The sequence below is a fragment of the Canis aureus genome, chromosome 32 (assembly GCF_053574225.1).
Source record: "Canis aureus isolate CA01 chromosome 32, VMU_Caureus_v.1.0, whole genome shotgun sequence".
Classification (NCBI taxonomy): Eukaryota; Metazoa; Chordata; class Mammalia; order Carnivora; family Canidae; genus Canis; species Canis aureus.
This window is the reverse complement of record NC_135642.1, coordinates 13,401,726-13,417,198: the sequence shown is the minus strand read 5'-3', so window position 1 is coordinate 13,417,198 and position 15,473 is coordinate 13,401,726. Positions and strand designations below refer to the sequence as shown.

Below are 15,473 nucleotides of genomic sequence, written 5' to 3'. Positions count from 1 at the left end.
ACAAGGCTTAACTGTCCTCTAATTTTTTTTTAAGATTTTATTTATTCATGAGAGACACAGAGAGAAAGACATAGACATAGGCAGAGGGAGAAGCAGGCTCCCTGTGGGGAGCCCAATGCAGCGGGGGTGGACACACACACGGCACGACACACAGGACAGGGGACAGGACTCCATCTCAGAACCCCAGGACCATGACCTAAACCAAAGAACCAAAGGCAGATGCTCAACCACTGAGCCACCCAGACGTCCCTGTCCTCTAATTCTAAGCCACTTCTATGGCTACTCACGTCGGGAATTAATAAGTAAGACAAGGTGACCGACCACAGCTTAACTACTATATATGACTGCTCGCTCCAAGAGGATGTGTGGGGAGTTGGGAGATTAGGAAGTAAAAGATCAGGGCTCAGTTTTGGACAAATTTAAAATCTATTAGACATCTAACTAGAGATGTTTTTTTTTTTAATTTTTTTTTTAATTTTTATTTATTTATGATAGTCACAGAGAGAGAGAGAGAGAGAGAGAGAGAGGCAGAGACACAGGCAGAGGGAGAAGCAGGCTCCATGCTCCGGGAACCCGACGTGGGATTCGATCTCGGGTCTCCAGGATCGTGCCCTGGGCCAAAGGCAGGCGCCAAACCGCTGCGCCACCCAGGGATCCCTAACTAGAGATGTTGGGTAGATAACTGAATTGAGTCCAGATTTCACAGAAAAGGCCAAAGCTGAAGATATAAATTTGAAAGTCATCAGTATAAGAAACTAAATGAGCTGAGGAAACAGTTTTGGTTTTGTTTTTTTGTTTTGTTTTGTTTTGTTTTTAAGATGATAACCACACTGTGAGCCCTGGAGCATTCTAACATTACAGCAGGAAGGACAAACCCTTAGACAGGAGTAGACCTAGGAGAATGTGATGTCCTGGAACCAAGTGGGCAAGTGGTTTGGTTCAAGGACAAGAAAGTAATCTACAGTGGCACAGTTGCTGAGAGATCATGTAGAATGAGGAAGGACTGCTAGATTTACCAATGTGGAGATAAATGGTTATAAAGTATAATTCTAGTGGCTCAATGGGTCTATCTAAGTGGCTAAGGGTCCATCTTCAACTCAGGTCATGATCCCAGGGTCTGGGGATGGAGCCTTACGTGGGGCTCCCTGCTCAGCAGGAAGTTTGCTTCTCCCTCTGCCTCTGCCTCTGCCCCTCCCCCTACTTGTGCTCTGATCCTCTCAAAAAAACAAAATCTTAAAAAAAAAAAACAAAGTATAATTCTAGAGAAGCAGTGGGGACAAAAGCCTAATTGAATTTAAGAAAAAATGAAGGAGATTAATTGAAGACATTGAACAAGAATTTCACTCTAAATAAACATACATTTATTGAATGATGGAAAAATGCATGATGTTTAATCCTGTCAAGTATGCAGTGAACTGACATACTTTGCTCATGTTAAAATAAAACAGAACCACCTCTGGAAAGAGCCCAAACACAAACCTCAACCGGTTTTTAAAAGTGTAAGATATACAGATAGATAATATAGATCTCCAGAAAAAGAAAAAAACCAAAATGTTAAAGCAGCATTATAGCAGCATTTTGGGATTAAAGCTGACTTTAATTTTCTTTTTTATAAATTCCTACATTCTTCAAATGTTCTACAATGAACGTGTATAACTTTTATAATAGATTTTTAAATTTTCATATCTTCTGCCCCAGAAGCTAAATCAAAGTATTGCTCCTAAGAAAACATCTTGAAACCTAGAAAATGTTTTATGCGTCAATATTTTTATCCTGTTTTTTTAAGATTTTATTTATTTATTCATGAGAGACACAGAGAGAGAAAGAGAGAGAGAGAGAGAGAGGCAGAGACATAGACAGAGGGAGAAGCAGGCTCCATGCAGGGAGTCTGACGTGGGACTCAACCCCGGGGGTCCAGGATTAGGCCCTGGGCTGAAGGCAGCACTAAACCACTGAACCACCTGGGCTGCCCTCCGGTCTCTTTAAACATTAATAACACCCAGTTTCCAACAATAGGGGCCAGTAAAAGTTTAAGGTATGTTTTCTCAATTTAGAAGAATGTTAATTAGGGCAGCCTGTGGCCTGGGGTGTGATCCTGGAGACCCCGATAGTGTCCCGCGTCGGACTCCCTGCGTGAAGCCTGCTTCTCCCTCTGCCTGTGTCTCTGCCTCTCTCTCTCTCTCTGTGTCTCTATGAATAAATGAATTTTAAAAATCTTTAAAAAAAAAAAAAGAAAAATGTTAATTAACTGGAAAAACGTTTATAATAAACTGTTAACTGAATAAAACTAAATAGACTCATCAGATATGCTTTGTCTCCCTAATCTCCTCTAAATCAACGGTAAAATCTCTCTTAAAAAGGAAAAAGATGGGACACCTGGGTTGCTCAGCGGCTGAGCATCTGCCTTCAGCTCAGGGAGTATTCCAGTGTCTGGGGATGGAGTCCTGCATCAGGCTCCCTGCAAGGAGCCTGCTTCTCCCTCTGCCTATGCCTCTGCCTCTCTCAAGAATAAATAACATCTTAAAATAAATAAACAAACAAATAAAAAGGAAAAAGATGACAATGAAGTCTAAAGAAAGAAGAAGAAGGGACAAGGGGACTAGTAAAGGACACAACAACAAAATATGTAAACAAATTTTGTCATTTAGAAAAATGTTTAAGTGATTAGAACAGAGGAAGGCACTAATTAAATGGCTGGGCTCAGTGGGGGGCGGGGGGTCCCCAAAATGAACAGCCCATTGTACTTGAGTAAATGTTTGAAAGCAATTGTCTATTTACATTCTTTCACTTCATAAATGTTTCCTAAATGCTAAGTGCCAGATTCTATAAAGTATAAAAAAATGAAAAAGTCCGTTAAGTTCACCTCCTTATCATCTAGATTGCCATTTTGAAGTTTGTAAGCTAAGCTAATAATTTATGCCTGTCACTTAAACCAACAGTCAGAAAGCTAGAAGAAATGCTGCAATGAACACACCAACTCTTTCTAGCTAATTCTAAAAAGTGATACAAAATGTCATTACACACATCCTCAGGAGGTACATAATTATAATTACTCAGATCAACAGACCTCTTTAGCAACCCTTAAGAGGACTCTGTACTTAGGTTAAAAATTTGCCTATTAACACATTTAGTGCTTTTCTTTTAGTATCCACTGCTTTGAGTTTTCATGTTTCTAGAGATATTTATAATGTATTTCTTTTAGAGAAAAATTGAAACTTCAATATTCTGGGGCAACTGGGTGGCTCAGTTGGTTAAGTGTCTGCATTCTGCTCAGGTCATGATCTCAGGGTCCCTGCTCAGCTGATGCCTGCTTTCTCCCTATGCCCCCCCCCCAACCCCACTCATAATCACCCTCTCTCTCAAATATTTTTTAAAAAAACAAACTTTAATATTCTATCTTATGCAAAAGTATTATTTACTTCATTCCTCTTTTTATCAGGTAAGCTACAATGGAAAATATTTACATTCCGAGTGACCATGAGATTACAGGATTGCTAAAGTGAGCTGGGTTTCCATTAAGAACATTACAATTCAGGGTGCCTGGGTGGCTCAGTGATTGAATGTCAGCCTTTGGCTCAGGTCGTGATCCCACGGTCCAGGGATCGAGTCCTGCATCAGGCTCCCCACAGGGAGCCTGCTTCTTCTCCCTCTGCCTATGTCTCTGCCTCTCTCTCTCTAATGAATAAATAAAATCTTAAAAATTAAAATTTATCTGCATCAATGAACTGGAGAAAGACAGAAGTAAAAGGTTAAATACAAGGTTGGCCATTATTAAGTACATCCTTAATCAAAACTAGAAAATATAATAGAAATAGCTCCTAGCAGCCCAAAAAAAACAAGGAACAGAAATAAAATGATTATTTCCATCTTCCAGATGGAGATATGCAACATTTGGATAACTTATAATAGTGGTCATATCAGAAAAAAAAAAAAATCTGTATGAAAAATTAGAGCCAGTCATCCCCAACTAAGTGATTCCCCATATTATAACTTAATAGTTAATGTCAATCTCCTAATAACAAGGTCCTTCCTACACAATTTATATCAACAGGTGATAAATTAAGTAAGTGGTAGTGATGAATTATCAAGAGCTTTTGCTTAAACCCAAAGGACAACTGAGAGATTTACTAGATTTAAAAAGTGGTGGTATGGAGATCCGTGGGTGGCTCAGCAGTTGAGTGCCTGCCTTCAGCCCAGGGCATTATCCTGGAGTCCCCGGGGATGGAGTCCCACATCGGGCTCCCTGCATGGAGCTTACTTCTCCCGCTGCCTATGTCTCTGCCTCTCTCTCTCTTTCTCTCTCATGAATAAATAAATAAAATCTTTAAAAATAAATAAATAAAAAATAAAAAGTGGTGGTACATATGTCCATGGATTGGAAGAATACTGTTAAAATGTCCACACTACCTAAAGCAATCTACAGACTCAATGCAATCCCTATCAAAATATCAGTAAGACTTTCCATAGAACCAGAATAATCCTAAAACTTGTATAGAACCACGAAAGACCCCAGGTAGTCAAAGCAATCAAGAAAGAAAAACAAAGCTGGAGGCATCACAATCCCAGATTTCAAATAACTATAATACAAAGCTTCAAATCAAAATACCGTTACTGGCACCAAAACAGAACCCATAGATCAATGGAACAGAATAGAGAACCCAGAAATAAACCCACAATTATATGGTCAATTAATCTACCACAAAGGAGGCAAGAACATACAATGAGAAAAGACAGTCTCTCCAATGAATGGTGTTGGGAAAACTGCATGGCTGGCTACATGGAAAAGAATGGCACTGGGCCACTTTCTTACACCATACATAAAAATAAGCTCAAAATGGATTAAAGTCAGGGTGCCTCGGCAGCTCAGCTGATTAAGCATCCAACTCTTGATTTCGGCTTAGGTCATGATCTCAGGGTCATGAGATCAAGCTCTGTGCTCAGCAGGGAGTCCGCTTGAGATTCTCTTCCTCTTCCTCTGCCCCTCCCTCTGCTCACTCACTCTCTCCAAATAAAAGAATCTTTTTTTTTTTAGTTTATTTTTTTTTTAAGATTTTATTTATTTATTCATGAGAGATACAGAAAGAGAGAGGCAGAGGGAGTGGCGGGCTCCATGCAGGAAGTCCAATGCAGGAGGATTTGATTCCAGTACCCCAGGATTACGCCCTGAGCTGAAGGCAGAAGCACTTAACTGCTGAGCCACCCAGGCATCCCAATCAATCCTTTTTTAAAAAATGAATTAAAGACCTAAAGGTAAAGCATGAAACCCTAAAACTCCTAAAAGAAAATACAGGCAGTAATCTCTTGGATATCAGCCTTAGCAGTATTTTCTGATCTGTCTCCTCAGGCAAGGGAAACAAAAGCAAAACTAAACTATTGGGACTAGATACACTGAACAAAAAGCTTTCACACGGAGAAGAAAACTATCAACAAAACAGAATGGGAGAAGATATGTGCAAATGATATATCTGATAAGGAGCTAATATCCAAAATATGTAAAGAACTCAAACACCACCAAAACAACCACCACCACTTACTACAAACTACAAAATGGGCAGAGGACTTAAACAGACATTTTTCCAAAGAAATACTGATGGCCCACTGACACATGAAAAGATGTTCAAGTCACTTATCAGGGAAATGCAAATCAAAACCACAATGAACAATCATCTCATACCAGTCAGAATCGAAAAGTATCAAATACTCTCAAAAAGACAAGCAACAACCAGTGCTGGTGAGGATGTAGAAAAAAAGGAACCCTTCTGGACTGGTGACAGAAATGTAAACTGGAGTAGCCGCTATGGAAAACAGTACAGAGGTTCCTCAAAAATTCAAAAACAAATACCATATGACCCACCAATTCCACTACAGAGTATTCACGCAAAGAAAACAAAGACACTAATCCAACAAGGTGTACGTAATCCTGTTTATTGCAGCATTAAGTACAACAGCCGAGATACGGAAGTAACATTAAGTTTCCATCCATAGATTAACGAATAGGGTAGCAATACTTAAATCAGACAGACTGAAACAAAGGCTGTAACAAGAGACAAAGAAGGGCATTACATAATGATAAAGGGATCAATCCAACAAGAGGATATAAAAATTGTAAATAAGTAGGGACACCTGAGTGGCTCAGTGGTTGACCATCTGCCTTTGGCTCAGGTCGTCATCCTGGGTTCCAGGGATCAAGTCCCACATCGGGCTCCCTGCATGGAGCTTGCTTCTGCCTCTGCTTCTGTGTCTCTCGTGAATAAATAAATAAAATCTTTTAAAAAATTGTAAATAACTACACCCAACATAAGAGCAACTAAATAAATAATGCAAATACAACAGACATAGAGAAACTGATGGTAATACAATAATAGTAGGGGACTTTAATTAACATCCCATTTAGATCAATGGACAGATCATCTAAGTAGAAAATCAGTAAGGGCACAATGTCTTTAAATGACACATTAGACCAGACAGGTCAGATTTTCTATACATTCGAGTGTATATGGAACATTCTCCAAAACAAATCACACACTAGGCCACAAAACAAGCCTCAATATATTTAAGAAAACTGATATCTGAGCATTCATTTTTTCCAACCACAGTGGTATGAAAATAGAAATCACAAGAAAAAAATGGGAAGAACACCAACACGTAGAGGCTAAACAATATGACATTAAACCACCAATGAGTCAAATAAGCAACCAAAGACAGATGAATGCAGATATGATATATACATACAATGGGATATTATTCAGCTTCAAAAAGGAAGCAAATTCTAACACATGCTATACTATGGATGAACCTAAAAATATTATGCCAAGTAAAATAAACTACACACAAAAGGACAAATATTTTTTTGAAGATTTTATTTATTCATGAGACACACAGAAAAAGAGAGGCAGAGACATAGGCAGAGGGAGAAGCAGGCTCCATGCAGGGAGCTCAATGTGGGACTCAATCCCAGGACTCCAGGATCACGACCTGAGCCAAAGGCAGAAACTTAATCGCTGAGCCTCCTAGGCTTCCCAGGATAAATATTTTACATGAATCAACTTATATGAGGTACCTAGTGAAGTCAAATTTATAGACACAGAAAGTAGAATGGTAATTACCAGGGCCTAGAGAAAAAGAGAATGGAAAATTTGTGCTTCATGGGTACAGAGTTTCAGTTTGGACAGATGAAAAAGTTCTGGAGACAGATGATAGTGATGCACAACAATGTAAATGTTTTTTGTACTATTATGTACTATTAAAAATGGTTAAATGGGTAAATTTCATGTTATGCATATTTACAATAAAAAGTGGTGGTAACATTCTCAAACAAACATCATAGGTAAAATTTGAGTAGAATAGCTAAGATAGGACCTTATCCTCTCCTTTGAAAATAACCCAGTATATTATGAGGATTAGCTAAGGCTAAATAACCTTTGTAGGAGCCTGTGGGTGGCTCTGTCACTTAAGCTCCCAACTCTTGATTTTGGCTCAGGTCATGAGATCAAGCCTGCTTAAGATTCTTTCTCATCCTCTCCCTCCAAAGCCCACTTGCACTCTCCTCCTCTCTCTCAAAACAAAAACAAAAAAATCTCTATAAAGAACGAATAAATCGTAATGCTGCAAGTTTACTCACTAATCTCAAAGAATGATCCTTTATGTATCTGAAGTTTTATTTTAGTACAAGGTTTATAAAAGAAATGAATTATTTTCATCTATCCTCATGTCCATTCATAGTCCTGATTTTCAAGATAATCCACACTGTGGTCTCAAAGAGCTTCTTCATCTTCTATTTACCATCATTTCCTGCCATAAATATTCCCCTCAATCCCACTGGTTTACTACTATACCCTGAACATACTTTATACTGACCTTCCTATGTAAAACTCTGCTTCTCCCTTTAGAATTTGTTTCTCCATTTTTATTTTATTTTTTTAAGATTTTATTTATTTATTCATGAGAGAAACAAAGAGAGGCAAAGACATAGGCAGAGGGAGAAACAAACTCCCTGCAGGGAGCCTAATGTGGAACTCGATCCCAGGATCCGGGCAGATGTTCTACCATTGAGCCACCTGGGTATCCCTGTCTATTTTTAATAGCACAGTTACTGAGTTCTAGAACTTTGAACCAAAATGGTCTGAGTTCAAATCCTTCCTGCACCACTAGTTAACTATGTGACTTTGAACACAGTGCTGGGAAAGCAAAACTAGAACTGCCTTGTCACCACCATTATGAATATATGTCACATCCCATAAGTAGGGGAAAAGAAAATACTTTGCACTTTGAAATAAAAAAATAAGAATCATACTCTCTGTACTTCCAACCTTCCAAATAAAATCTTGAGTTGTTGTTGCTGTTGTTTTTAAAAGATTTCATTTATTCATGAGAAACAGAGAGAGAAGCAGACATAGGCAGAGGGAGAAGTAGGCTCCCTGTGGGGAGCCTGATGCAGAACTCAATCCCAGGACATAGGATCATGACCTGAGCTAAAGGCAGCCGCTCAACTACTGAGCCACCCAAGTGCCCCTTGAGCATTTTCTATAACATTTTTCCTTAACTTTTACAGTGCTGGTATCCAAAACAACGCTATACCCTTTGTGGATATAATAATCATGTTAGAAAACTATTTTTCCACCAGGACAAGCTAATGTAAACTCAATAACTGGTGATTTCATGTTTTTTCCCAATAAATACCATCTATTTTTAAACTTTTTTTTTTTAAGATTTTATTTATTTGAGAGAGAGAACACATGAGCAAGGGGAGGAGCAAAGGGAGAACCAGACTCCCTGCTGAGCAGGGAACTCCACATGGAGCTTGATCCCAGGCCCCTGAGACCATGACCCAAGCCAAAAGAAGATGTTTAATCAACTGAGGTACCCAGGCATCCCAAGACTTTTTTTTTATATGATTTATTTATTTATGAGAGAGAGAGAGAGAGGCACAGAGACACAGGAGGAGGGAGAAGCAGGCTCCATGCCGGGAGCCTGACGTGGGACTCGATCCCGGGACTCCAGGATCGCGCCCTGGGCCAAAGGCAGGCTCTAAACCGCTGAGCCACCCAGGGATCCCCAGACTTTTTTTTTTTTTTTTTTTTTAAAGTAATCTCTACACCTAACGTGGAGCTCAAACTCAACCCCGAGATCAAGAGTCGCATGCTCCAAAAAAAAAAAAAAAAGAGTCGCATGCTCCAACTAAGCCACCCAGGTGTGCCCTTGTATTTTTTAATTCTTATTCTTTTTTAAGATTGTTTTTATTTTAGGGCAGCCCCAGTGGCCCAGTGGTTTCGCGCCACCTCCTGCCCAAGGTGTGATCCTAGAGACCCAGGATTGAGTCCCGCATCGGGCTCCAAGTGGAGCCTGCTTCTCCCTTTGCCTGTCTCTGCCTCTCTCTCTGTGTGTCTCTCATGAATAAATAAATACAATCTTTTTTTTTTTTTTTTTAAATCCTTGATAGTCACAGAGAGAGAGGCAGAGACATAGGCAGAGGGAGAAGCAGGCTCCATGCACCGGGAGCCCGACGTGGGATTCGATCCCGGGTCTCCAGGATCGCGCCCTGGGTCAAAGGCAGGCGCCAACCACTGCGCCACCCAGGGATCCCAATACAATCTTTAAAAAAAAGAAAAGGGATCCCTGGGTGGCGCAGTGGTTTAGCATCTGTCTTTGGCCCAGGGCGCGATCCTGGAGACCCGGGATCGAATCCCACGTCGGGCTCCCGGTGCATGGAGCCTGCTTGTCCCTCTGCCTGTGTCTCTGCCCCTCTCTCTCTCTCTGTGACTATCATAAATAAATTTTAAAAATTTTAAAAAAAAGAAAAGATTGTATTTATTTTAGAGAGGACTACACACATGCACACTTGCGTGGACTGGGGTAACAAAAAAGGAGGGAAAGGGAGAGAAACTGAAGCAGACTCCCCACTCGGCACTGAGTTAGACAACACAGGACTCCATTCCACAATGCTGAGATCATAACCTCAGCCAAAACCAAGAGTCTGATGCTTGACTAAGCCACCCATACACCACTTTCCATATCATTTTTTTATGATTTTCATACATATATACAGACTCCATGAAGACATAAACTCTAATCTCCAGTTTCCTCATTTCTACAACAGGAATGGTAACTTTGTCTCATAAGGTTACTATAAAAGATTAAATGAAAAAAATATACATAAAATGTTATGTGCATAGCCAGCACAAAGAAAAATCCCATTCATCTCTTAAGGTCCAACTTAAATTATACCTTCTTCATCAGACTATTCAAATGTTAGTAATTTTTTTTTCTTCAGTCAAGTTTCTCCAACATGCAAGGGCCTTGTCATATAGTGCCTTGGGTCATGGCCCATTCTACAGCTGGCAAACTCCTGGAGAGCAAAAATTCAGTCTCCGTATTTTTCAGAATTGACACAGGGATCTACACAAAGTAGGTATTCAATAAGTTAAAATAGTGCATATTTCTAAGAAATAGAAACCTATATAAGGTTTCTTTCCAGTACATCTAGTATTCAAGTGTTGCCAGACTCTGAACTATGTAAAAAGGAGCTGTCTTACGTTACCAAGTATATAATAAAAGCCAACTGGGGATCCCTGGGTGGCGCAGTGGTTTGGCGCCTGCCTTTGGCCCAGGGCGCGATCCTGGAGACCCGGGATCGAATCCCACATCGGGCTCCCGGTGCATGGAGCCTGCTTCTCCCTCTGCCTGTGTCTCTGCCTCTCTCTCTCTCACTGTGTGCCTATCATAAATAAATAAAAAAAAATTTAAAAAAAAAAAAAGCCAACTGCTTTAAAAAATAATAATAATAAAAAATAAAAAATAAAAAAAAATAAAAGCCAACTGCTTTGCTTTTAAATACATAAAATCCCACTGATAAAGCAGTTTGTCTATTTTTTCTCTCCATCTGAGAGTTAAGTGCTTAAGAAGAAAGCAAATCTAACAACTCTATTTTATTTATGTATTTCAATTTTAATGATCTTATCAACTTTAACAATTCATCAATCGGGGATCCTGGGTGGCTCAGTAGTTTGTTGCCTCCCTTTGGCCCAGGGCGTGATCCTGGAATCTCAGGATCGAGTCCCACATCAGGCTCTCTGCATGGAGCTTGCTTCTCCCTCTGCCTGTGTCTCTGCCCCTCTCTCTTTCTGTGTCTCTTATGAATAAATAAATTAAATATTTTTTAAAAACTCATCAATCAGGCAGCATCCAATGTAGCAAATAGAAAGGAGCTCCAAGGAGGTATACAAAATGAAAGACTTTTACAGGGAGAAGGGAGAGGAATGAAGAAAGTTATACTACGCAAAAAAGTGGTTATGGTAAGGTCACTGTATTCAGGGATGGCAAGGGTTTATCAGGCAGATTATCTAACTAGTGCTGATCAGGTGATTCCTGATTGGTTTAAGATTCCATTTCTGGAAGAGCCAAAACTGGATTAAGATAACTCTCCATGCAGGTTAGCATAAGTGACTGTCTTTTGGCCCTATTTGTGATCTTGTTTTTTAACAATCCCCCCTTCTAATCAGACCTCTAACAATTTTACTTTTAGTAATGAAATACAGTTGGCCCTTGTACAATGCAGGGGATAAGGGTGCCAAACCCCATGCAGTCAAAAATCCACATATAATTTTTGACTCCCCAAAACCTTTACAAATAGCCTACTATTGACAGGAAGCTTTAGCAGTAACATAAACAGTTAATTAACACGTGTTTGTATATTACATGTATCATGTATTGTATTCTTACCACAAAGCAAGCTACAAAAAGAAAATGTTATGAAAATTATGAGAAAATACATTTACAGTACTATACTGCATTTATTGAAAAAAATTTGCACGTAAGTGAACTCACACACAGTTCAAACCCATGTTGCTCAAGGGTAAATGTATATGCAAGTGTGCCTTAACAGTAAATTAAGCTTCCAACTCTTGATTTTAGTGCAGGTCATAACCTCAGGGTCATGGGATTGACTATCCGGCTCCACACTGGGTGTTTGTTTAAGATTCTCTCCCCTCTCCCTCTGCACCTCCCTACCTCAAAAACGCACATGTGTGCACGCTCTTACTCTATAAAAAAAATTTTTTTTTAAATTGGGACGCCTCAGTGGCTCAGCGGTTGGGCGTCTGCCTTCAGCCCAGGGTGTGATCCTGGAGACCCGGGTTCGAGACCCACATCGGGCTTCCTGCATGGAGCCTGCTTCTCCCTCTGCCTCTGCCTATGTCTCTGCCTCTCTTTCTGTGTGTCTCTCACGAATAAATAAATAAATAACATATTTAAAAAATAATAAAATAAATAAATAAAATTGGAAAAATAGCCTCTACTGTACCATCAACCCAAAAAGGTAAAAGGGGACAAAGCAAAATGAGTTATTTAAAGTCTATCATATCTAGTCATGAAAACAATTTTGGGTATTTATTCTGAGAGCTTCACAGAAGTAAAAATAACCAAACGAAATTAGTTTTAATTAACTACTAAGAAACAGGTGAGACCAATATGAAGAAAATAAATTTCTAAAAATGATAAAAACAGAAAAGAATAAATAACTATCTCATATTCTAGGATGGTAGATTCAATGTGAAGATATCCAATTGTCCTCAAATTATTTTATAAATCCAAAACAATTCTAATCAAAATCACAACAGAACATTTTCTGAAACTGGGCAGCCTGGGCGGCTCAGCGGTTTAGCGCTGCCTTCAGCCCAGGGAGTGATCCTGGAGACCTGGGATCAAGTCCTACATTGGGCTCCCGGCATGGAGCCTGCTTCTCCCTCTGCCTGTGTCTCTGCCTCTCTCTCTCTCTCTCTCTCTCTCTCTCTCTGGGTTTCTCATAAATAAATAAAAATCTTAAAAAAATAAATAAAAGAACATTTTCTGAAACTTAGTAATCTAATTCTAAAACCTAACTAGAAATCAAAATGAGAATATCCAATAAAACTTTAAAAAAAAAAAAAAAAAAAAACTTTTAAAAAAAACACAGCAGGGGATGGGGCACCTGGATAGCTCAATCAGATGAGCATCTGACTCTTGATTTTGGCTCAGGTCATGATCTCAGGGTTCTGGAATCATGCTCCACATCAGGCTCCATGCTCAGCGGGAAGTCAGCTTAGAGTCTCTCTCCCCCTTACTCTGCCCCTCCCCTTGCACTAAAATAAATTAAATAAATAAATAAATAAATAAATAAATAAATAAATCTTAAAAAACAAAGAGTAGGGATGCCTGGGTGGCTCAGCCATAGAGTAGCGTCTGCCTTGGGCCCAGAGCGTGATCCTGGAATCCTGGGATCGAGTCCCACATTGGGCTCCCTGCATGGAACCTGCTTCTCTCTCTGCCTATGTCTCTGCCTCTTTCTCTGTGTCTGTCATGAATAAATAATTTTTTTTAAAAAAGTCATTCTCTAACACAAACACATCTTTAAAAGAAGAAAAAAGAGTAGGGGAGCTTTCTCCATCTGCTCTCCAAAACTATAAAATAGGAATCTGAAATGGTATGCAGTATTGATGCACAGATAAATATACAGAAGAGAAAGACTCCAGACACTAAATGGGAATTAAATATATAAAAAAAGAGGCAGTTCATCAGAAAGACAAAGTATAATGGTGGTGGTGGTTGCCAGATTCAGGCAAGGGGATTATTTTTATAATAACCATAGAGTTTCGGGCAGCCCGGGTAGCTCAGGGGTTTAGTGCCACCTTCGGCCCAAGGCCTTCTCCTGGAGACCCAAGATCGAGTCCCATGTCAGGCTCCCTGCGTGGAGTCTGCTTCTCCCTCTGCCTGTGTCTCTGCCTTTCTCTGTGTCTCTCATGAATAAATAAAATCTTTTAAAAAAGAAAGAACCATAGAGTTTCAGTTTTACAAGATGACAAGAATTATGGGGAATGGATTGTAATGATGATTTCACAATGTGAATGTATTTAATACCACTGAACATTTAAAAATGATTAAGATGTTCACCATTGAATAAGGTATTGAACTGTTGAATCACTATGCTGTATACTTGAAACTAGTAACACTGTGTGTCAACTATACTTCAATAAGAATATATTTTAAGTAACAATAATAAACTTATATAAAAAATAAATTTTAAAAAAATGGTTAAGATGGTATATTTTATGCTATGTGTATTTTACTACAATTTTTTTAAGGGGGGGGAGCACAGTCAGTTAAGTGCCCAACTCTTGATGTGGGCTCAGGTCATGATCTCAGGGTCTTGAAACTGAGCCCCTGTCAGGGTCATGCTGGGCATGGAGCCTGCTTACAATTCTCTCTCCCTCCCTCTATCCTCCCCCGAACCTCTCTCTCTTTAAAAAAAAAAAAAAATTAAGGTGCATTCCGAGTTATTAACAGCAGTACTGGTGAAGAGGAAAAAGACTGGAGGGAAGACGGAAGAGCAGGATAGATACCATGCGGTATCTAGAGGGAAGAAGGAAGAGCAGAAAAGGAAGAACAGAAAAGATACCATGAAAGGAAATTTCCTTTTCTTTTTTTTTTTAATTTTTTTTGAACATTTTTATTTATTTATGACAGTCACAGAGAGAGAGAGAGGCAGGGACATAGGCAGAGGGAGAAGCAGGCTCCATGCACCGAGAGCCCGACGTGGGATTCGATCCCGGGTCTCCAGGATCGCGCCCTGGGCCAAAGGCAGGCACCAAACCGCTGCGCCACCCAGGGATCCCGGAAATTTCCTTTTCTAATCTATAATCTCTTATAATTTTTTTTTACCATACATTACCTATGTTTCAAAAAATGAAATTTAAAAAAAATGAAATTAACAAAAAAAAAGTTAATATGGGGGAATCCCTGGGTGGCGCAGCGGTTTAGCGCCTGCCTTTGGCCCAGGGCGTGATCCTGGTGACCCGGGATCGAATCCCACATCGGGCTCCCAGTGCATGGAGCCTGTTTCTCCCTCTGCCTATGTCTCTGCCTCTCTCTCTCTCTCTGTGACTATCATAAATAAATAAAAATTTAAAAAAAAAAAAAGTTAATATGGTTCTCCCTCAATCAAAAATCTCAGAAAAGAGTTATGAAAAAATTGAACAAAACCAAGAATAACACTAGGAAGTATACAGAATTAAATAATATCATGCTTACATTTTCTGAATCAACGCTGTCTGATGACTATAAGAAAAAAATAAATGTGAAAAACTCATAAAAGTATTAAACTGCATTTAATTATACATTTGACAAATCATCTTTGCTGAAAAAAATATTCACTGAAATTAGACACCCCAGGGCATTTGCTTTTTCCTGGTTATAATACTTCTTATATGTGATTACCTTATAAGTCTCTCCATGACCCAGAGAAAAAGTATTATAGAAAACAGAATTTCAGCTTCACGTACATACACAGTTTTTTAATTTTCAGTTGAACTGGACAGCCGTCCAACTCACTTTCATGGGCTCATACTGTGCTACCTTCAAGTCATACAGAAAAACAAAGTCAATATCGTATTTCTTCATTGTATTTGCCTGCCTGAAACTAAAATTAAAAGCTGCCCAGAGAA

At 39.3% G+C, this 15,473-nt stretch overlaps 1 protein-coding gene across 3 annotated transcripts in view; it reads right to left on the bottom strand.

The window, feature by feature from the left end:
- MGA (MAX dimerization protein MGA) overlaps positions 1-15,473 on the bottom strand; it is a 172,883-nt gene that overhangs the window by 134,175 nt on the left and 23,235 nt on the right. The gene's annotated exons all lie outside the window — the stretch shown is intronic.